The sequence below is a fragment of the Panthera tigris genome, chromosome B3 (assembly GCF_018350195.1).
Source record: "Panthera tigris isolate Pti1 chromosome B3, P.tigris_Pti1_mat1.1, whole genome shotgun sequence".
NCBI lineage: Eukaryota > Metazoa > Chordata > Mammalia > Carnivora > Felidae > Panthera > Panthera tigris.
In genome coordinates this window covers 89,009,852-89,033,503 of record NC_056665.1, presented here as the reverse complement: position 1 = coordinate 89,033,503, position 23,652 = coordinate 89,009,852, and positions in this window count along the sequence as shown.

Below are 23,652 nucleotides of genomic sequence, written 5' to 3'. Positions count from 1 at the left end.
ACAAATACTAAAAGCAACCTAGGATTAATTACCCTATAAACTGAGTATGAAAATAGGCTTACTTAGCTTGATTTAAAAATATATAAATAAAATATTTACATGGTAAAAGATAAATAAAATAATAAATAAATCGAAAATAGGGCCAATATTCCTAATATAAAAATAATAATAAAATAATATTAAAGAATTTAAGATAGAGGAAAGTATAAAGTAAAAGTCTTAGGGAAAATTGGAGAAATCACAATGAACACTGCAGAAATACAAACAATAATAAGAATATTTTGAACAATTATACGCTAACAAAATGGGCAATCTGGAAGAAATGGACAAATTACTAGAAACATGCAAACTACCAAAACTCAAACAGGAAGAAATATAAAATTTGAATAAACTGATAACCAGTAAAAAAATTGAATCAGTAATCAAAAATCTCCCAGCAAATAAGAATCCAGGGCTGGATTACTTTCTAGGGGAATTTGACCAAACATTTAAAGAAGAGTTAACATCTATTTTTTTTGAAGCGGTTTCAAAATAGAAATGGAAGGAAAACTTCCAAACTCTTTATATGAAGCCAGCATTACCTTGATTCCAAAACCAGACAAAGACCCCACTAAAAAGGAGACTACAGACCAATTTCCCTGATGAACATGGATGGAAAGATTCTCAACAAGATATTAGCCAACCATATCTAACAACACATTAAAAAAAATTATTCACCATGATCAAGTGAGATTTATTCCTGGGATGTAAGGCTGGTTCAATATCCACAAATCAATCAATGTGATTCATCATATTAATAACAGAAAAAATAAGAACCACATGATCCTCTCAAGAGATACTGAAAAAGCATTTGACAAAATACAGCATCCTTTCTTGATAAAAATTCTCAGAAAAGTAGGGATAGAAGGATTATATCTCAGCAACTTCTTATTCATGTTTCCAGATGCAAGAGAAACAAAAGCAAAAATGAACTACTGGGACCTTATCAAGATAAAAAGCTTCTTCACAGCAAAGGTAACAATCAACAAAACTAAAAGGCAACTGATGGAATGTCATATTTGCAAATGACATATCAAATAAAGGATTAATATCAAAATCTATAAAGAACTTGTCAAACTCAACACTCAAAAAACAAATAATCCAGTGAAGAAATTGGCAAAAGACATGAATAGACACTTCTCCAAAGAAGATATCCAGACAGGTAACACAGGAAAAAATGCTCAACATCACTCATCATAAGGGAAATATACCACCTCACATCTGTCATAATGGCTAAAATTAAAGACTCAGGCAACAGATGCAGAAAAGGAGAACTCTTTTGCAATGATGGTGGGAATGCAAATTGGTGCAGCCATGCTGGAAAACAGTATGGAGGTTCCTCAAAAAATTAATAGTAGAACTACCTTATGACCAGCAATTACACTACTAGGTATTTATCCAAAGGATACAAAAATGCTGATTCAAAGGGACACATGCACCCCAATGTTTATAGCAGGACTATCAACAATAGCCAAAGTGTGGAAAGAGCCCAAATATCCATCAACTGATGAGTGGATAAAGATGTGGTACATATATACAATGGAGTATTAGTCAGCAATCAAAAGAATGAAATCCTGCCATTTGCAACAATGTGGATGGCACTAGAGCGTATAATGCTAAGTGAAATAAGTCAGTCAGACAAATATCTTATGATATCATTCATATGGAATTTAAGATACAAAACAGATGAACATAAGGGAAGGGAAGCAAAAATAATATAAAAACAGAGGGAGACAAACCATAAGAGACTCTTAAATACAGAGAACAAACTGAGGGTTGCTGGTGGAGTGTCGGGTGGGGGTAAGGACTAAAGAGGTGAAGGGCATTCAGGAGGACACTGGTTGGGATGAGCACTGGGTGTTATATGGAAGTGATGAATCACTAAATTATATTCCTGAATAAACAAATAAGTATATTTTGATTAAAAAAAAGTAAAAGTCTCAGGGAAAATGGACTTGAGCAAGGGGCATGAAAAACACCTTCATTAAAAAATAAACCTATGAAAATGGCCTATGAAAATTTATTAATATTTACTCATAATAGACTTCAAAATCAACTCTGAAGAGCATTTGATAATATCAAATCAACTATTAAGAGCATTTGATAATGTGAGAGCATTTGATAATATCTAACAAATTATAAAATCATATATGCATTTAATCTCTAACTGAAGTATATCGCCTTTTGGTATTTATCCCAAAGATACATTTTCAATGATATAAAAATGCATATGTACAGAGTTATCCATTGCAATGATGATTTTAATGGAAAATAATTGAAAACAACTTAAGTTCCTATATATAAGAAATCATTTGAAAGAACTCTGGTTTAACCATATAACTTATGCATCTGTAAAAATAGTAAGGAAGATCTCCAGGGAGTGAAATGGAGGGATTTCTAGGTTTTATTAAGATGACAAAAAGTGCAACTAAATATATTTTTATTTTCACATTTATATATAAATGGCATTTTAGCTAAAATAAGGAAAATAAGGAAATATAACATATTTACTCATTTTTGCAAATGGAAACACAGGAAAGGTATACATGAAACTAATGAATTCTATTATTACATCAGCTGTGTGAAACTGGAGTACTAAGAATAAGAGAAAGAGGGTGACATGTTTAGTTTTGCTTTCATATTGTTTTGATTTGGGAAACCAAATCAACGTTTTTACATACTCAAAAAATTTAAATTAATAAAAATGGAAAAAATGGAAACCAAATACAACCATACTTAAAATGAATGATTAAAGTCACCACACTAAATAAAAAATAAATAACCCATGAAACTCTTAAGACAGTACTTCCATCACGTGTTCTTATTCAAAAGTCAAAATAACTGTGAAGCAATCTAAAACTCGATTGGTATGTTTGACTTTTGAATTGGTAGTGGTGTAGTCAGGATGAAATTATTTTGTGAGACAGCAAAGGAGTAAATTTTGAGAAGCTCTTGGGAGTCTGGTTCCCTTTGCTGGAAAAATGATGTATAGCATGCTCTTGAGAGATACATAAAAAAAAAACATTTGCATTGGATTGGAATTAGAAGTATCCCCCCGTGTCTGGCTGAACTGATGACACTTTAATATTTCTCTTCTTTTTCCACCTAAAGGGCAGTGGGGCAGTAACAGGACCCAGATATGTGTTTGTAAAATATTGCTCACAAATATAATTAACCTGAGTCTCCTTGGAATCTTGTAAAAACTAGTGATTCTGGGGCTAGAGCAAGAAACATACAATATAATCCTTAGAAGTCTTGAAACAAAATAAGGAAATTATTCTTTTAATGTACTGTTGGAATTGATTTGCTAATATCTTGTTGAGAATTTTTGCATCCATGTTCATCTGGGGTATAGTCCTGTAATTCTCCTTTTAGTGGGTTCTTTGGTTTTGGAATCATGATAATGCTGGCCTCGAGGAATGAGTTTGGCAGTTTTCCTTCCATTTCAGTTTTTTGGAACAATTTAAGAATGGTATTAACTCTTCTTTATATGTTTGGTAGAATTCCCTTGGAAAGCCATATAGCCCTGGACTTCTGTTTGTTGGGAGACTTTTGATTACTGATTCAATTTCTTTGCTGGTTATGGGTCTTATTCCTGGGTGAAGGAATGCTTCAATATGAAGCAATATGAAGGAATTGAAGGGTACTTCAATATTCCCAAATCAATCAATGTGATAGACCACATTAATAAAAGAAAGGATAAGAACCATATGATTAACTCAGTAGACACAGAAAAAGCATTTGACAAAATACAGCATCCATTCTTGATAAAAACAAACAAACAAACAAATCAAAAACACCCTCAACAAAGTAGGGCCATATATGAAAGAACCACAGCTATAATCATCCTCAATGGAGAAAAACAGAGCTTTTCCTCTAAGGTCAGGAAAAAGACAGAGATGTCTACTTTTACCACTGTTAACATAGTACTGGAAGTCCTAGCCTCAACAAAAACAAACATACAACAAAAAGAATACAAACATACAACAAAAAGAAATAAAAGGCATCCAATTCACCAAGGAAGAAGTCAAACTTCCACTATTCATAGACAAACTGATACTCTTTGTAGAAAACCCAAGATTCCGCCAAAAAACTGCTAGAACTGATACACGAATTCAGCAAAGTTGTAGGATAAAAAATCAATGTACAGAAGTCTGTTGCATTGATTTTTAGATGATTTTTTACAGTTTATTTATTTATTTTGAGAGAGGTTGGGGGAGCAGAGAGAGGAGAGAGAAAATCCCAAGCAGGCTCCACACTGCCAGCACAGAGCCAATGCAGTGTTTGAACTCACAAACCATGATATCATGACCTGAGCTGATGTCAAGAGTTGGACACTTAACTGACTGAGCATCCAGGCACCCCTAGATGAATTTTTTTTAATGTTTATTTATTTTGGAGAGAGAATTAGACAGAGTGCAAGGCAAGGGAGGAGTAGAGGGGAGGGGGACAGAGAGAGAGGGAGAGAGACAGAGGATCCGAACCTGGCTCTGAGCTGACAGGAGAGACCCCAATGCAGGGCTCAAACTCATGAACCACAAAAACATGACCTGAGCCAAAATCACACAATTAACTGAGCCACCCAGGCACCCCAGAAATCTGCTGCATTCCTATGCATCAATAATAAAGCAGCAGAAAGAGAAATAAAAGAATTGATTTCATTTATAATTGCACCAAAAACTATAAAATGCCTGGGAATAATCCTAACCAAAGAGGTGAAAGACCTGTACTCTGAAAACTACAGACACTGATGAAAGAAATTGAAGAAGACACAAAGAAATGGAAAAAAAAAATTCCATGCTCATGGATTGGAAGAACAAATATTTTTAAAATGTCTATACTACCCAAAGGAAATATACACATTTAATGCAATCCCTGTCAAAATACCACCAGCATTTTTCACAGGGCTAGCACAAACAATCCTAAAATTTGTATGGAACCACAAAAGACTCCAAATAGCCAAAGCGACCTTGAAAAAGAAAAACAAAGCAGGAGGCATCAAAATTCCAGACATTAAGCTATTTACAAAGCTGTAATCATCAAGACAGTATAGCACTGGCACAAACACAGACATATAGATCAATGAAACAGAACAGAGAAGCCAGAAATGGACCCACAACTACATGGTCAACTAATATCGACAAATCAAGAAACAATATCCAATGCAAAAGAGACAGTCTCTTCAACAAATGGAACTGGGAAAACTGGATAGCAACATGTAGAAGAATGAACCTGGACCACTTTCTAACACCATACACAAAAATAAATACAAAATGCATGAAAGACCAAAATGTGAGATAGGAAACCATCAAATTCCTTGAGGAGGAAACAGGCAACAACCTCTTTGACCTTGGCTGGAGCAACTTCTTAACTAGACACATCACTGGAGGAAGGGAAACAAAAGCAAAAATGAACTATTGGGACTTCATCAAGATAAAAATGCTTCTGCATAGCAAAGGAAACAATCAACAAAACTAAAAGGTAGCCTACAGAATGGGAGAAGATATTTGTAAATGACATATCTGATAAAGGGTTAGTCTCTAAAATCTATAAAGAATGTATCAAACTCAATATCCAAAAAAACAAATAATCTAGTTAGAAATGGGCAGAAGACATGAATAGACATTTCTCCAAAGAAGACATCCAGATGGCCAACAGACACATGAAAAAATGCTCAACATCACTCATCATCAGGGAAATAGAAATCAAAACCACGATGAGATACCACCTTACACCTGTCAGAATGGCTAAAATTAACAATACAGGAAACAGCAGATGTTGGTGAAGATGTAGAGAAAGGGGAACCTTCTTATACTGTTGGTGGTAATTCAAATTGGTGCAGCCACTCTGGAAAACAGTATAGATGTTCTTCAAAAAGTTAGAAATAGAATTACCCTATGATCCAGAAATTGTACTACTAGGTATTTACCCAAAGAATACAAAAATACTGATCAAAGGGCCACATGCACCCCACTGTTTATAGCAGCACTATCAACAATAGCCAATTATGGAAGGAACTCAAATGTTCATCAACTGATGAGTGGGTAAAGTTGGAATATACATACATACATACATACATGCATATACATACATACAATGGGATATTACTCAGCAATCAAAAAGAATGAAATTTTGTCATTCACAATGACATGAATGGAGCTAGAGTGTATTATGCTAAGGGAAATAAGTCAGTGAGAGACATGGGGCTTAATCCCATGACCCTGGGATTGTGATATGAGCTGAAATCAAGAGTTGAATGTTTAACAGACTGAGCCACCCAGGTGCCCCAACACTTTATTGCTTTTAAAAGCAATAAACTTATGTAATAAATGCCACCTTTCATACTACGTTTTTAATAGAATACTATCCATAGTATAATAACTTCTAAAATAAGAGTCCATATTAACAATGTTTTTGTATATTTGCCAACCACATTTTTTATATTAAAGATGTACAGAGACATTTTGAAGTAACTATGGTCTGTTAACAGGAAGTTTAATGAGAGGTCCTAGTGTAGCCACTAAATGGTTCTTTTGATCAGTGCTTATGATTAAGCAAATAAAGTATAAATAAGCAATCAAATGCACATGTGAAGCTTTCTCATTGTGTGAAAAGTCTATATATTTCAGAAAACTATTCATTTTTTTTCCTCTCAAAAACAAAATTCCATTTAATAGAAATAAAATTATTCCAGGTAAGAAGCAAGAAGCTTGTAACATACTCAAATTCAATGCAACCATTTTAACTAGGATTACTGTTAAAATCAACAACCAGGATAGTATCACATACAGGAAAGGCTATTAGATTATGAGCAGGAAAAACTAATTTTCATATTCTGCTTTCAGTATACTTGAACATTTAACTTGAATGTCCTGTCACCAACTCAGAGGAGGGTGCTGCATAGTTGAGCTGTCTACCTTTGTGCTTTAGGCAAACTGCACAGCTCCACTAACCTTCAGCATTAAATTTCAGAGGGAGATGAGATAGGCTAGAAGATCACTGGAAAGCCTGCTGGAATTATTGACATATGATGGATAGATCTAAATATTGCCTGTTCTAAAATTCCAGCAATAGGAAAGATTTCCTAGCCGGGGTTGCATATTATTGTCAGACCCATCAGAGCACAAGGAAACGTGGGGGCTTTAGGCATTAGATGTCTCCTTCCCAGAAACAAATATAGACTGACAACCAAAGTCTTCCTCACTAATATTTGTATCAGATCTTTTATTCTTAGGTTCCACATAAATGATTCTCCATTACCAGACCACCTGAATCAGATCCACCAATTTATTTATTAAAATTCATTTTCCTGCCTCCCCTCTCCACCTATGAAAATAAAATAGGGTTCTAAAACTGAATTTTCAAAACAGCCCATGTGACACAGCATACGAAAATTTGGAAATCACTGCACTATGTTTTACTGGACTCAGGGGAATTATTTCCTCTGGAGTTTATTTATAGAGTTTTCCTAAGAGTAGGTACATCCTTGCATCCTTTTTTTCCCCCTGGAAATGACACACATACCTCTTAAAAAATTACCACCTTCACTCTGAATGAGAAGAAAAAAATGTTTAAATACAATAAATCACTGTAAATAGAAATTATAAGTTTAAGAATAAGAATTTGAAAGCAAATGGGACAGAAGCAATGAAAAAAGGAAGAGTAAGAACATGTCTATTTACTAAAGTGCTTCATTACTTAAAAGTTTAAGTACAAGACAATGGAATTAAAAGGGTAATTCTATAGCTAATTGTATATGTTCGTAGTAGCTTAAGAAATATATTATTTCATGAAATTGCTTGCCCTCATGTTGCCTTTTCCAGTTCTTTTAATTAGCACTTACAGTATGCTAAACTTATTGTGAGGCACAATTAAAGACTCCAGATGTGATTGTGATTTAGCTTGATGAAAGAAATCGTGAGACACTGATGATCAATGCTAATTTCTTACATTCTGCTCAAATCTTGGCAGTAACATGAGTAAATCCCACACAATGTTTTTATACCACATCAATTATTTTCTCCTACTTTGCTCAAATATGCCACACATTTGAAATTAATAGATTTCTTCAGATAACAACAAATAAAGGACTCTGCCAAATATATGTATGTGGTTTTCTGAATGAGAGACATATACCTAGAATAAATTACTAAAGGCAATTGATATATCTTTTTATAACCTGGGAAAAATGTACATGATAATACTTTTTTTTTAATTGTGTCCAGGGCATTATTATTGTAAAGCAACCTAAGATAAGCAATACAAGTAAACACGCATTTCCACAAATATTTTCAATATTAGGAAATATTCTTATTTTTTATTTTTTTAAAACTTTATTCACTTTTGAGAGACAGACCAAGTGCAAGCAGGGGAGGGGCAGAGAGAGAAGGAGTAACAGAATCCGAAGCAGGCTTCAGGCTCTGAGCTGTCAGCACAGAGCTTGTGCGGGTTGAACTCATGAACTGTGAGCTATGACCTGAGCCGAAGTCAGATGCTTAACCAACTGAGCCACCCAGGCGCCCCCAATATTAGGGAATATTCTTAATCCTTTAATTCAATAATAAAAATCTCAAATAATGTTTTATATTATGAGACCTTAATCTGTTTTTTTTTCTGTTACTATAACATTGGTCATCGGATACTGTAGACAATCTAGTAAGAGAGGAAGTACACAAAAGTGAATATGTTAACTTAGCCATATTTGGATTAAATTTGGTCTTGCCACTTTACAGGTCTGAAATCTTCGACAACAACTTTGGTATTTTCATCTATCAATCAAAATATTAGTGCCTATTCTACAGTGTGTTTATGATAACTAAAATGTACAACATACATGAACTGTTGTTCTGAGTTCTTTATGCTTAATAAGCAGCCAATTAATTCTTAGAAATACAATAAAGATAGTTAATAATAGAATAGTAAAAATATCTTGAGTTTTAACTCATTTATACAATTTGAGATCCAAAGGGGGGAAATAACTTTGAAAATGACTAGCTATGGTAAACCTACAACAAGCTGAAACAGCAGGCAACAAATCAGAGGAGGTATTATAGTTAAAAATCCAAGTGATAATAAACCATTAAGGACTTTCCCAATAATTCAAGATTTAAAAACCTTTATTTTTCTGTTTGTTCTTACCATTATGTCTAGAAGGTGCTAAAAACCTCTTCTAAAGTGATTTTAAAAGGAATGGTGAGACAATAGAGAATGAACAGTTTCTTTTTAATTGATGATGAGGTCTATAGGCATCTTGATCATTAACAAAAATATAGTCAGGTTGAAAACTTCTGATGATTCTGATAACACATTAGCAGACAAGATATTGTCATGTTCAAAACAAGTCATATATAATGTCTTATGCATTATTCCATAGAGTATGAGGGTTAAAAAGAGATTTCCGGGGTGCCTGGGTAGCTCAGTTGGCTAAGCATCTGACTTCAGCTAAGGTCATGATCTCATGCTTCCTGAGTTCCAGCCCCATGTTGGGCTCCGTGCTGACAGCTCAGAGCCTGGAGCTTGCTTTGGATTCTGTGTCTCCTGCTCTCTCTGCCCCTTCCCCACTCACGCTCTGTCTCTGTCTCTCTCTCTCAAAATAAATAAATAAATAAATAAATAAATAAATAAATAAATAAATAAATAACATTAAAATTAAAAAAAGAGAGATTTCGGTACCACTTTGAAGAAATTTAAATAAAGTATTTGAAATGGAGGCGATGGTATCCTGATTTTGAACAAAGGATTGAGGTGGTTGAAAAATGTGATTCTTCATTTTTAGAGTCCTTCAGAGTCAGAGAAGCATCAGATATTTATTAGCATTGGCCCTAGTCTCCATTCTTTAACATGTATGATTTTATTTCTTTCTGTGTTAAACTCCAACCTACAGTGTTGGAGTAGGGGTTCCACAGTTATTCAGTAATACAGGCTGATGAAGGCTCTGCCATTGTCAGCAGATGATTTATGAAGTTTCTCTATCAGCACCATTGACATTATCTTGTGCATAGCCTCAGGGAACTCACCAGCAAAGTACATTTCAGCCTGCTCTCCAACCACCATCATTTGCATTCCTTGCCTGAGGGCTTTCTTTGACAATTAGAACCCCCTCTGCTTGCAGACCCTTCAGGATGGCAGTGCTGCTCAGTAATGCATGCCCCTCCATAACAGCTGCCAACCAATAATAGATGGAAGATGGTGGATAAGAACCCCATTACTCTTGTCCCTTTTGGGAAGATAATTTGAGGTGCATGTGCTACACTGATCCTTCAAGTTCCCCAATGGGCATTTAACTCCAGTGGCTTAAAGGGTTAACTTGCTTGATAACATGGCCTATTACTTGCCTTCCCTGTCCTGATCCTATGAGCATGAAGAAAGAAATATAAAAGAATAGTCAGTTGTTGATACAGATGCTTGATGGAGAAGGAGGCTTACATGGGGATGGGGGATCATACAGGAAATGTGCTTCTACATAAAATAACTTTTTTAAAAATCAAAATTAAGCATCTGGATGGAAAGCATTGTCTTAACTAACACCAACATTTACTATATCCTTATTACCTACTGCTTACACCAACATTTAATATATCTAAAATATGTGGACTTCATCTTGGAGAGAAGCTTTTTATAACTAATCCAGAAAGCAGGATGCAGAACAGATTATTTTTCACACTGTCCAAAATGATGTCTATATGAGCATGCTTAGATCAAGAAGTCATATCATTTTAAAGTGGTAAGTAAAACAGGAATACAGATTATTTAAAAGTGTGAAAATGATAGTAAGTAACATATTTATAAATATATTTGCTACAGACGTTTATCTAAAGAATAAGTTTGTTGAAATCCAATAAGAATTTTTGGAATCTGCTTCCTATTATTCTCTTACAATACCTTAAAATCAGATTAAATCAATATCCTATTTTTTATTACTGTACAAATAATTAGAACAAAATGCATACACTGAAATGCCAAATAGACATATTATTATTACTTTGCTACCAGATGTTAACACATGCATGTGATTTACTCTATTTTACCCATTTTACAAAACAGATGAAAATTAATCTAATTGATTTCTATATTACATATGAGTGCTTGAGTGAACAATATAGAAATAAGCCAGTCCTGGTTATGCATGGATCCACCTTTCATTTCAAAAAGAAATATGTATGCCATATTTTCTTTATTAATCCATTTTTTTCAATGCATGTCTTTATACACACACAATTTTACATAAATTGAAATCTTATAGAACAAGCAAAGGTATATGTCATCAAAGGGTGACTTAATAATTTTGAGATTAAAATGTTTTGCCGGTGTACATGTTTTTTTACATATTCTTTTCAAGTATGTTCTTATTTCTCTTAAAGTACTTTTAAATGTATTTTTATGTCATTTACCATACAGTACTTTTCTTACCACTTTCTATATCTGTTTTTCTTACTAAACCCTGAATTTGAGGATACTGATCATATCTTATTCTAATAGAGTAGAGGAATTAAATATGCCTTCTTGGTTTTGAAAATTGAAATTGCAATTTGGAGGTGCTTGCACTACATGGTAGTTCATTCATCATTTATTCATTAATTTCTAAAATTGTATTTGCATTGACTATCTGCTCACCCCTGTTCTAAGAGCTAAAACCATAAACACTATAAGATATGGAGCATAAACTTTATTCTAAAGTACAAAGGAGTCATTAAATGGTATTGCTCACTGGAAAGATATGTGTGATCTGTTTTTATACAGAACAATTTCGGGGCAGTGGGTAATAAGGATCAGAGTGTAAAAAACTAAAAAGAAAATCAGATAAGCAGAGAATATTATAATGCTAAAGATGAGGGGATCTTAGGTATTAAAATTGTATATAATTGGCAACAAATGTTCTGAAACTCTTCTACTATAGTTCATCCACAGTGATGGCCTCCCATGAATGAGACTTTCTAGTGTTCATATATAGTGTAGTCTCCCCTCACTGAATCTAGGCTTTCCCTGTTTACTATCTTTAATCAATAAAGTGCAGTTGAAGTGACTGTGTAACATCCAAATTCCTTAGAAGATCTGAAGTGTCTACTTTCATGTTTTGGAAAATTCCCTCTTAAAAGCCAATAACTATGCTGTTTGACATCCAAGCTACATGGAGGGGTCATATCGAGGAAACTGTGTTCTTCTCGTCAACATCCATGAAAGAGCTCCCAGCCAGCATTAATTAGAACCACATGAGTTAAATGTCTTGAACATTCCAGACCAGTATAGTCTCCAGATGCCTGTGGCACCTGATGACAATGACATGAAGCAAAAGAACCATCCAGCTGAGCTGCAATCAACAAACAGAATCATGAGAGATAGAAAAAAAAAAAATCAGTGTTGTTTCATCTAGCAAGTTTTAAAATGGATTTGTCATGCAGCACAGATAACCTACACAAATATTGGTTCCAGAAGTGGGTTGCAGTTGTGACAAAATACTGAAATGTGGATCAGCTTTGGGACCAGCTGTCAGGTGCAAGCTGGAAGGGCCCTGAGGAGAAAATTAGCAAAGACTGAAAGGGAAATGAGGGAATTGTTATTGGAGGCTAGAGAAAAAGGTGCCCTGTGTTGGGAATTCTGGCAGCATTCTTTCCTGCAGAAAATACAGAAAATATAAATAAGTATCAACTGAACTTGTATATCTAACTAAAAAACCACAGTTTCTACCTTTAAGAGAGAAGTAGTGCCTCCTGGGCCACTTTGGATTCTAAAAATAATACATACTTCATTTGGGGTTGCAATTCCAACCCATTTACCTAATGAGCTAGGAGTATGCCAGTTTTGAGTGGGATGCAGTGGGAGAGGGGGTTGTGCAGTAAATCCAGGCTACAGTGTAGACTGCTATGCTACTTGTTCATATGACCCAGCAGATTTAATGGCACTAGAAGTAAGGGATGAAGTCTGAAATGTTTGGAAGGCCTCTGTGAGTAAATCACAGTACACACTTTCATAATTTTGGAGTAAAGCTATTCCATCCTCTGTAGATAACTATCCTCTTGAGGAGAAACAATCTCATGCTTGTTTTGGGGCCCTATAAAAAAGTAAACATTTGACCTGTGTCCACCAATTTCCACTGAAATTCCATATGCCCATCATTAACTGGGTGTTGTATGACCCATCAAGCCTTAAGTTAGGTGTGTACAATAGCACTCAATTTTCAAATGGAGGTGGTATAAATAAATAAGGTTCAAGTGGTGACTGAAAATAGAAATAAGTTGCATGAGAAAGTGTTCATGTTCCCATGACTCTTCTATGAGTATACTGCCTTCATTTTCTCAACTGACACTTATGGTCCATGAAGCACTCCTTAGGCTCACATTGTGGAAGACAAAACCTTTGGCCCGGCTTACAAATAATTCTGCATAATAATGGACATCAGCAGCATTAGCACCTTACTCAGGGGTAGCTCTGAAACAAAATTTTTAGACAAAATCCTTCTATCAAGCAGTGTATCTTGTTAATTTGGCCCAAAAGAGATGATCAGAATTTTAGGTCTGCATTGACCTGTAGTCAGTGGTTAACAGTTTGCCTTGAGAGTCAAGAACTTGGAAGAAACATGGCTGGAAAACTGTTGACAAGGAGGATGGAAAAGAGATACATAGACATTTCTAATAAAGATACTTGTGCCCTACGCCAACTTAAGAAAAGAACAATCGAAGCAGATGAAAATCTTAAAAGAGTCAGATGGACAAGATAAATGGTTTCTTAAGTGTTAGTCAGCCTTTCTCCAAGCCATACTTCTCCTTGCCTGATGGACTCATGAATAATGTAGTCATGGGCAGAGATGGAAGTTAGGTATGAGTTCAGCAACATGAACTTCCACTCAGCAAGAATCATCTGGTTATGGCCACTGCTGATTGGCAAACATGACAACAGCAGAGACTAATAATGATGTCACGATATGTCACCATTCCTTGAAAGGAACTTCTAACCATATTGGGTTAATTCTATAGTGTAAGGTAGAGTGATTTGTTCTCGCTGTAATAAATATCTACTTTGGATATTGATTTGCATTCTCTGCTTTAAATGCCTCTTCTAAAAAGAAAAAAAAATACTCACATCATTGATACAGTTATTGCATGTCTAAATCTCATCAAGTTTATGTCAAGATCATTGCTTCTGTTTTCCAAACATCCCTGCTTTTCTTATCAAGGAACACAAGGCTCATAAAATGAAGTGTGTTCCTGAATTCTTGCTCATGGAATTCACCGATATTAACATTTTCCCCATCACCCTAATAAATAGTGGAATGACCTTTTGCAGATTTAGTCATGGTGCTGACTTGATGGTAACACAGTGGGGGCTACTACAATATCTTCCCTGATGTGGTATACACTAAGAATCAATGTATTGTGCTATTTTTCCCATACCCTGATTTCATGGGTCTAGAAACAGAGAGATAATATTGGTAGTACCTCCTCCCACAATTATCCCTTATAATATACTGCAATTTTTCCCCATTTTTAAATTTTGGCCTCTACTAAATGGATTAGAGGTTATAGTGGACAGAATTATAAAAATGCCTCCCCACCACATACACAGCATTCTTATTCCTTTGTTATTCAAGCAAACATTAGAGCACTCAGGGAAAGAATAATTTTGTAACATAGTGAAAATTGCTTAAAATTATTAATTAAATTAAAATTTGTCAGCTGGCCTTAAGATGTGAAGATTATCTGCTTATAGCTTATCCAGTAAAGTGTACCTTGAAAAACTAGCAACAAAAGAATAAGGGATATCTGAAGCATGAACAATTTTCAAGGAACTGTTTCTGACTTTGAACATAGAGAGGACCACGTGATGAGAAATTCATCTGTCCTCTGGAGGACATTCTGAGCCTCTGGCCAACAGCCAGGAATCTTAGTCCTACAACTGTAAGGAAATGAATTCTGCCAACAACGTGAAAGAGCGTGCAAGTGTATTCTTTGCTAGATCCTCCATGTAAAAGTCTAGCTTGACATCTTGATTTTGGTCTTTGGAGACTGCAAGCAGAGAGCCCCAGTTGAGACCTGCTGGGCTTCTCATATACAAAACTGTATGATAATAAATGAATGTTTTAAGATGACAAACTTATTTTAATTTTTTTAATGTTTGTTTATTTTTGACACAGAGAGAGAGAGAGAGACAGAGCGTGAGTGGGGGAGGGGCAGAGAGAGAGAGGGAGACACAGAATCCAAAGCAGGCTCCAGGCTCTGAGCTGTCAGCACAGAGCCCGATGCAGGGCTCGAACTCACAGACTGCGAGATTATGACCTGAGCTGAAGTCAGACGCTCAACCAACTGAGCCACCCAGGTGCCCCATTAAGCTGACAAATTTAAATGTAATACGTTACACGACAATAAAAAACTAATACAGAGGTCTTGGTTTCCAAGGGGCCAACTATTCCTATCAGGATTGGACAATGATTCTATTAAACTAGAGATCATAGCTGCCACCAGCCTACTTGATTCAATGGCAAGTGAGCCAAGAGGAAACAAAGGAGCTTACTGTACTAACTGGGGAGATCCATTTGGTTGTTACCACAAAATGGGTATAATAAATAATATGTCTATTAGTCGGAAGATCTCCTAGGTATATGTTAGTAATTCCCTTTTCCTAGTATATGTTTCTGAGTGGGAGTCAGTCTGAGGAGGACATTGCCTGAGATTTGAAAAGCGCAAGTAAAGCAGAAGTCATTGATCTCTGAAGGTTGCAGTGGTAAGAGAGACAGATACAGAGGTCCTAGTAGATTCTAGCTTGCTTCTACCCAACACTGCTCCACGATCACTTCTGCATGATTGCTAGTTCTGCTAGGCAACGATGACATCAGGCCCACTACCAGACACAGAGGCACTAGCTGTTATTGGGCTTTCCCACCAGCTCCTCTTCCCATTCTCACTCTGGCAGCTCTCTGTGCCTGGTTTCCCACATGTCTTACAAGCACCAACTCACCTGCCATCACCGGTGCTTCAGGTTGATGGAAAGTCTTTTTAGCATACATTTTCTATAATCTTCTGACAAACTCCTTAGCTTCTCAAAGCTCCCCACAATTGTGTAAGGCCATATTCCTACTAAAAATTTCATTTTCAATAACAGTAATAATAATAGTAATAATAATGGTAGTTCGATTCCCTGATTTACCCCTGACTGATTTAATTTCTTCCAACATCTCCTCCCATCTCTCAGATCGCAGCGCGTCCTATAGCATCTGGGTAAGTGCAAGTGCTGGGTTGTCGCCTTTAATGACTCCTCTGTAGCCAAGCCATCCAGCCTCACACCTAGAAATTAGAATTTCTCCTGCTCCCTCTGAGCCTAGATGGAACACTACATTAGACAGTAGGAGATCTGGAAGTCTGGTTTGGCCTCCAAGTGGCTACATCATGCAATAAGAAGTGAGAGAAAATGAAAATAGAATACAGACGTAAGACTGGCAAATGAATTTCTCCTGCTTCCAGGGACTAATCTGAAATATAGTTTTTCCACGCATTCCATGTAAAGAAATGCCAAATATACACATCTCTAAAAAAACATATTTGGTTACTTTCTCTTCAGCTCATTAGGAAGCAAAAGAAATCACCATATTGGACCACTTCACACTGCTTCATGTCTCTCTACACTTCGTTTTCTCTTTTCCTTATTTTCACTGTCTTGGGTTTTAACCTTCCAAATAAGCATCTTTACCTTAGTTTTTGTTTATTTATTCTTCTGGAGCACCAGACAAAGACTCAATGATGAATGTGAATACTGTATCAATGAGAATGGAAACGAATAGAACAAATATAAACAATATGAAGAAGATAGACTGACTGGGTGTGTCATCCATAGAAAAAGGAGGAACTGCCAATTTTGCCAAGTGTCATAAATTTTTCCAGGGATGGGGTAGAAAGTGAGGATAATAAAATATGACATCGGTCATCTTATTAATTAGAATGGCCTCGTGTTCTGTTGAGCCACTAATGCTAGGCCAACAGCAACAACGGTGATAGCAAATGATACTTTTTAATAAAGGTAACTACAAAAATAAAGTGTATAACAAAGTGAATAGAAATAGAGCAAAAAAATGGCATTAAAATTTTTCCAAGTTGTAGACTTGTTTCTTTTAAATTGAATTGCCCCTGGGTGCCTGATCTCTTTTAATGAAATCTTCAGAACGGTTAACCTCTAAGTAACTTCTGCTGTTACAAAAGCAGGATTCTAGAAACATTTGTGAAGCATAGGCCTTTAGATTTTAAACTTCCCAGTTTGTCAAATAGCTTTACTTTACCATTCTTTCATTAGGTGTGGCGATTTTCAATGACATTTGTATGGATATTATATGTGCAGATTCTGAATTGTTTCTAATTTCATTTTAATTTTGGGCCAAAAATCAGTACTTTAACTCTATTGTAATTTGCCCAATCAGAAAAGTTAGTACATTTGTCTGTTACATGCCAGAAGTATGACACCCTCTTATCTACTGATAATGGAAGTCTCTACTGTCTTTTCTACAGCCATAAGAAAGAGGTGATGTTGTGTACAAAGAGGGCTTTATACTAAAATACTTCCCTTCTTCTCCAAAATCTAAAGTTTAACTGGATGTACAAACTGGAAAGGGCTGTTGTTTTAAAATAAGTTTGAGACCTAACTGGAATAATCCAACCATTTTAAGACGAGTGGAACAGGATACAACACGTTAAAGACCTAGCATTAGTAAAGTACTTCCTTCACAAGTAAACCTGTATTCAAATCAACTTTAAGTGCAGATCAGGATTATATATGAGGTTTACCACTGAGTAATGGAGAATCAAGGTAATGAACTAACTAAAAGAGGAAATATACCAAATAGAAAGATAGCCTCTTTTCTTCAATAGTAATTGAGGAAATTGCTTTTTTGTGCAATAAATACAAATTGCGTTTTTGTGCACTAAATATTCCTCTATTTCCATAGAGGAATGGGAAGAATACAGGCAAAATAAAATGAAATCCTAAACAATACCACAGTGCTACTGCTACCACTACCACCATCATTAACAATGACCAACGTACAGTAAAACCTTGGTTTGCAAGCGTAATTCACTGCGGAAACAGGCTTGTGATCCAAGCAAATTTCAAGAACCATTGGCTCACTTGTGACCATGTGATGTTCGGCATCACATAATACTTGTACTGCAAGACATCACTCATTTATCAAGTTAAAACTTATTAGAACGGTTTGATCGTGTTGTGGAACACTCGCAAAACAAGTTACTCAGAATCCCAGGTTTTACTTGTATTTCCTTGTCAATTTTACTCTAAATTTTCCTGAAATTTGAAAATCATAGTCAACATCCCTCTTCATAGCACACAACTGTGATGTGATATACAAAAATCACCTTGAATACTTACTAAGTTGACTTTTAAAAAATGAATCTGCAAAGTGTCCACTTTTAAGATGTTCTTTTAAAAGTTTACTGTTATTGGGCACCTGGGTGGCTCAGTCCAGTTAAGCATCTGACTTTGGCTCAGGTCCTGATTTGACCGTTCATGAGTTCGAGCCTTGCATCAGGTGTCTGCTCTCAGCACAGACCCTGCTTTGGATCCTGTCTGTCTCCCCCTCCCCCACACATACACATTAAAGGTTACTATTATTATGATTGTTTATATGGTTTGAACATCTTCCTGCTGACTAGATTTATGTCCACTATTTACCACACTTTTTTAAAAATAGAAATTCGAATAAGTTTTACTACATTTATAATAAAATTTTAAAACTTAACTCACTTATATCTGTCATCTTTACTTTTTAAATAAACATTTAATTATAGACTAGCATTACATTTATAGAAAATTGCAAAGAAAATAGAGTTCTCTTTTATACTATGTCCAGTTTGCTTTTTGTTAATATCTTACATTAGTGTGGGATATCTGTCACACAAATGAAGATTATTGACATATGATTATTAACCAATTCCTAGTATATTCAGATTTCCTTTTTACTTAGTATCTCTTTTCTGTTCTGGGATCCCATCCAGTCTACCATATTATAAATAGCCATCATGACTCCTGGCAGTCACAATTTTGAAGGCTTTCCTTGTTTTTGTGACATTGACTATTTTGAGGAGTACTGGTAAAGTAATGTTTAGACTGCCCTTCAATATGGGTTTCTCTAATGTTTTTCTTATGATTGTATTGGGTGTATAGGTTACTAATGATCACTTCTATGGTCTGATGGAGGATGTGTTCATCAGATTATTCTACTTTCGAATTATTCGTTTTCCTCTCTTTCCATACTGATATTAGAAACCAAGATCTGGGCATTGGATGTGGTTGTTGCTTCTATCTATATGCTACCATACATGTTTATCTCGATCTAGAATTAAATTAGAATGAATTCATACTGCAGTTATCCCACACTAATCTAGTACCACACGGTTCATTCTAGCTTTCCTACATTGTCTATTTATTACTTCCCATGTCACCAGTGAGAAATCTGGCTCTCACCATCTTCCATCAATTTACTCACTATTTTAAAATCTCAATATACATATAACATGTAAAGCCACATCCCCATGAGAAATAACTTTATCAACTAGAGTACACTGTTAATGTACAGTTCCTTTTGTCTTTAAAGTATCGTTATTTCCAAACTTAGATAAAAATATTTCCCCAACCCTATTAAATGAGGTTATTCCATACATTTTTAGTGCAGTTAAATTCTTTTGTTATCTTCTACATTCCATCCTGAGGTCTCCCAACTTCCTAATTAATTTTGCTTTATTCACATATATTAAGTTTCATAATTCGTGCTATGAGTTTCTGTGGGTTTTAACAAAAGCATAGTGTCACTGTAATCACTACTACAGTATCACAGTAACTTCACCACAGTAACAATTATTCCCCCTGTGCTTCATCTATTCAAATTTCATCTATTCAAACCCTTACCAAGCACCTGGCAACAACTGGTCTGTTTTGTTTTTTTCCAGAGCGCCAAATATAGAATCATAAAGTATCCAGCTATTTCAGACAGGCTTGTTTCACTTAGCAATATGCATTTAAGCTTCATCCATGTTGATGTATGTGACGGTAGTTCATTAATGTTTATCTTTGAACGGTATTCCATTGTATAGACATACCATAATCTATGTATCCATCCTGCTGAAGGATATCTTGGTTGGTTTGGCTTTTGACAATCAAGAATGAAACTACTATAAACTTCCCAATGCAGTTTTTCAGATAAGTTGGGAATGAATAGACACTTTTCCAAAGAAGACATCCAGATGGCCAACAGACACATGAAAAGATGCTCAATGTCTCTCATCATTAGGGAAATACAAATCAAAACCACACTGAGATACCACCTCATACCAGTCAGAATGGCTAAAATGAGCAAATCAGGAAACTACAGATGTGGGCAAGGATGTGGAGAAACGGGAACCCTCTGGCACTGTTGGTAGGAATGCAAACTGGTGCAGCAGTTCTGGAAAACAGCACAGAGTTTCCTTAAAAAACTAAAAACAGAACTACCCTACGACCCAGAAATTGTACTACTAGGAATTTATCCAAGGTATACAGGAGGGCTGATACATAGGGGCAAATATATTCCAATGTTTAGATCAGCACTTTCAACAATAGCCAAATTATGGAAAGAGCCTAAATGTCCATCAACTGATGAATGGATAAAGAAGATGTGGTTTATATATACAATGGAATACTGCTTGGCAATGAGAAAGAATGAAATCATGCCATTTGCAGCAATGTGGATGGAACTGGAAGTTATTATGCTGAGTGAATTAAGTCAGTCAGAGAAAGACAGATATCATATATTTTCACTCATATGTGGACCTTGAGAAACTTAACAGAAGACCATGGGGGAAGGGAAGGGGAAAAAAAGTTATAAACAGTGAGGGAGGGAGGGAAACCATAAGAGACTCTTAAATACAGAGAACAAACTGAGAGTGGATGGGGGAATGTGGGGGAGAGGGGGAATGGGTAATGGGCATTGAGGAGGGCATTTGTTGGGATGAGCACTGGGTGTTGTATATAAGCGACAAACCACAGGAATCTACCCCAAAAACCAAGAGCTCACTTTACACACTGTATGTTAGCCAATTTGACAATAAATTATATTAAAATAAATAAATAGAAAAAAATTAAATTTTCTTTTGCATATGGACATCCAATTGTTTTAGCACAATGTAGAAAAGATTACCCTTTTTAAACTGAATTGCCCTTGTAAAAAATCAGGTGACTATATTTTTATGAGTCTATTTCTGAATTACCTTTTCTATTGGTCAGTGGAGTAATTTCTTACCAATACAATACTGTCTTGATTACAATACCTTTATAGTGTTAAGTCCAATAATATGAGTGTTAAAAATACTCATTTTTCCAAAATTATGTTGGGTGTTCTAGATCTTTTGCCTTACCATATAAATTTTAAAATCAATTTGGCAACATTTACAAAAATCTTACTTAAATCCAACGCTCTTATTTTGTGTAGATCAATGTTTCTGCTCTAAATCATTTATCTCTCATCTAAAGAACTTCTTTTGGAGTTCCTGGGTGGCTCAGTCGGTTAAGTGTCCGACATCAGCTCAGGTCATGATCTCACGGATCATGAGTGTAAGCCCCACATCAGACTCTGTGCTAACAGCTCAGAGCCCGGAGCCTGCTTCAGATTCTGTGTCTCCCTCTCTCTTTGGCCCCTCCCCTGCTCATACTCTGTCTCTATCTCTCGCTCAAAAATAAATAAAAACATTAAAAAAAAGAACATCTTTTAACATTTTTTGGTCTGTTTACAAAGCAGTTTTTGTTTCTCTGAAAAGGTATTTATTTCTCCATTGTTGAAGAATTATTTCACTAGATATAGACTTATACGTGGCCATTTCTTCCCCTTAACACAAATATTTTATTCCACTCTTTTCTTATTTGCATGGGATTTGATTAGAAGGTCACTGTCGTTAGGATGAGCACTGGGTGTTGTATGGAAACCAATTTGACAATAAATTTCATATTAAAAAAAAAGAAAAAAAAGAAGATCACTGTAATTCTTACCTTGATTTCTCTACAGCTAAGGTGTTCCTTTTTCACCAGGCTTCCTTCAATAATATTTTCTCTTCATCTTTGATTTTGTACAGTTTGACTATGATATGCCTAGGGGTGTGAGTGTATGTTTTATATTTTGTTTTGTTTTGTTCTGTTTTTATATTTATTCTGCTTTATCTCCTCTAAGCTTCTGGGATATGACTTTGGTTCCTGTCATTAATTTTGAAAATATTTCAGCCATTATTACTTCAAATATTCCTTCTGTGCCATTCTCTCTTTCTTCTGTTATTCTAATTATGAGCATATTTCACTTTTTGATATTATCCCAAAGTTCTCAGATATTCTTTTTTTTCATTCATACATTCATATTACTCTGCATTTCGGCTGGGAGTTTTCTATTGACTTATCTTCAAGTTCCCTGATACTTGCCTTAGTTGATGAACATTTCAAAGGGATTACTCATTTTTGTTACTATGTTATTAATTTTTAGCATTTCATTTCAATTCTTTTTTAGAGTTCCCATATCTCTAATGTCATTCATTACTTATCTACATAAATAATTCTTATTTTAAATTCCCGGATTGATAATTCCAACATATATGTGATATCTGAGTCTTGTTTTGTTTGCTTTTTCTCTTGAGTGTAATTTTTTTCCTACTTTTTGGTATGCCGTTATAATTGTTTAAACTAAAAGCAATTTGTGTTATATAAGGTAATAGACACTAAGGTAAATGTGCCCTTAGTGTGAGGGTTTATGATAATCTGACTAGAAATTTGGCCATGTTTAACATTTATTGCACTTATAAGTACTAGAGGCTTCAAATTTGTCTATTGTCCTTATTTTTCTTTCGCTTGTAGGCTTTTAGATTCTCATATGTATTGCTACTCAGAGAAAGTGTATGTGATGTAAATCTTTGCTTGTAACCCACTGTTTTTATACTGGAGATTTATGGTGTGGGGTCAATATGTGGAGGAGAGACCATTCTATGATTCTGAGATTATGCTTCAGCCTTTTAATAAGCCTGCATTTGGGGTCTGGCCTTCATAAGTTTCTGTTTTTTCTTCAGGGATGTAACCCTGGGTGGGTATTAGATTCTAGATTATGAGATCTTCCTCAAGATATTAATTACTACTTTCTTGCCTAAATTGTTAATTATGAGAAATCTGTAGTTAAACTGAATTTCTTTTGTAGGTGGCATTATATTTTTATTTTCAATTCTCGGGAAACTTTTTGGGGGATATTTTCTTCACTCTTAACTTTTTTTTTAAGTTTATTTGTTTATTTTGAGAGAAAGAGAGCACGGATGTGCACGTGTGTGGCAGAGGGGCAGAGAAAGAGGGAAGGAGGGAGAATCTCAAGCACTCTCTGCGTGTTCAGTGTGCAGAGCATGATATGGGGCTCGAACTCATGAAACAGTTAGATCATGACCTGAGGTGAAATCAAGAGTTGGACGCTCGACCTACTGAGCCACCCAGGTGCCCCCATGGCATGATTCTTTACTTTAAATTTCTAATGTTCAAATAATAGTCTAGATTTGTTTCTTTGTAATACTCAGCACATAGTATATCTTTCCATTTGAAAATTTCCAGTTTTATTTTTCTGTCCTACGAAAT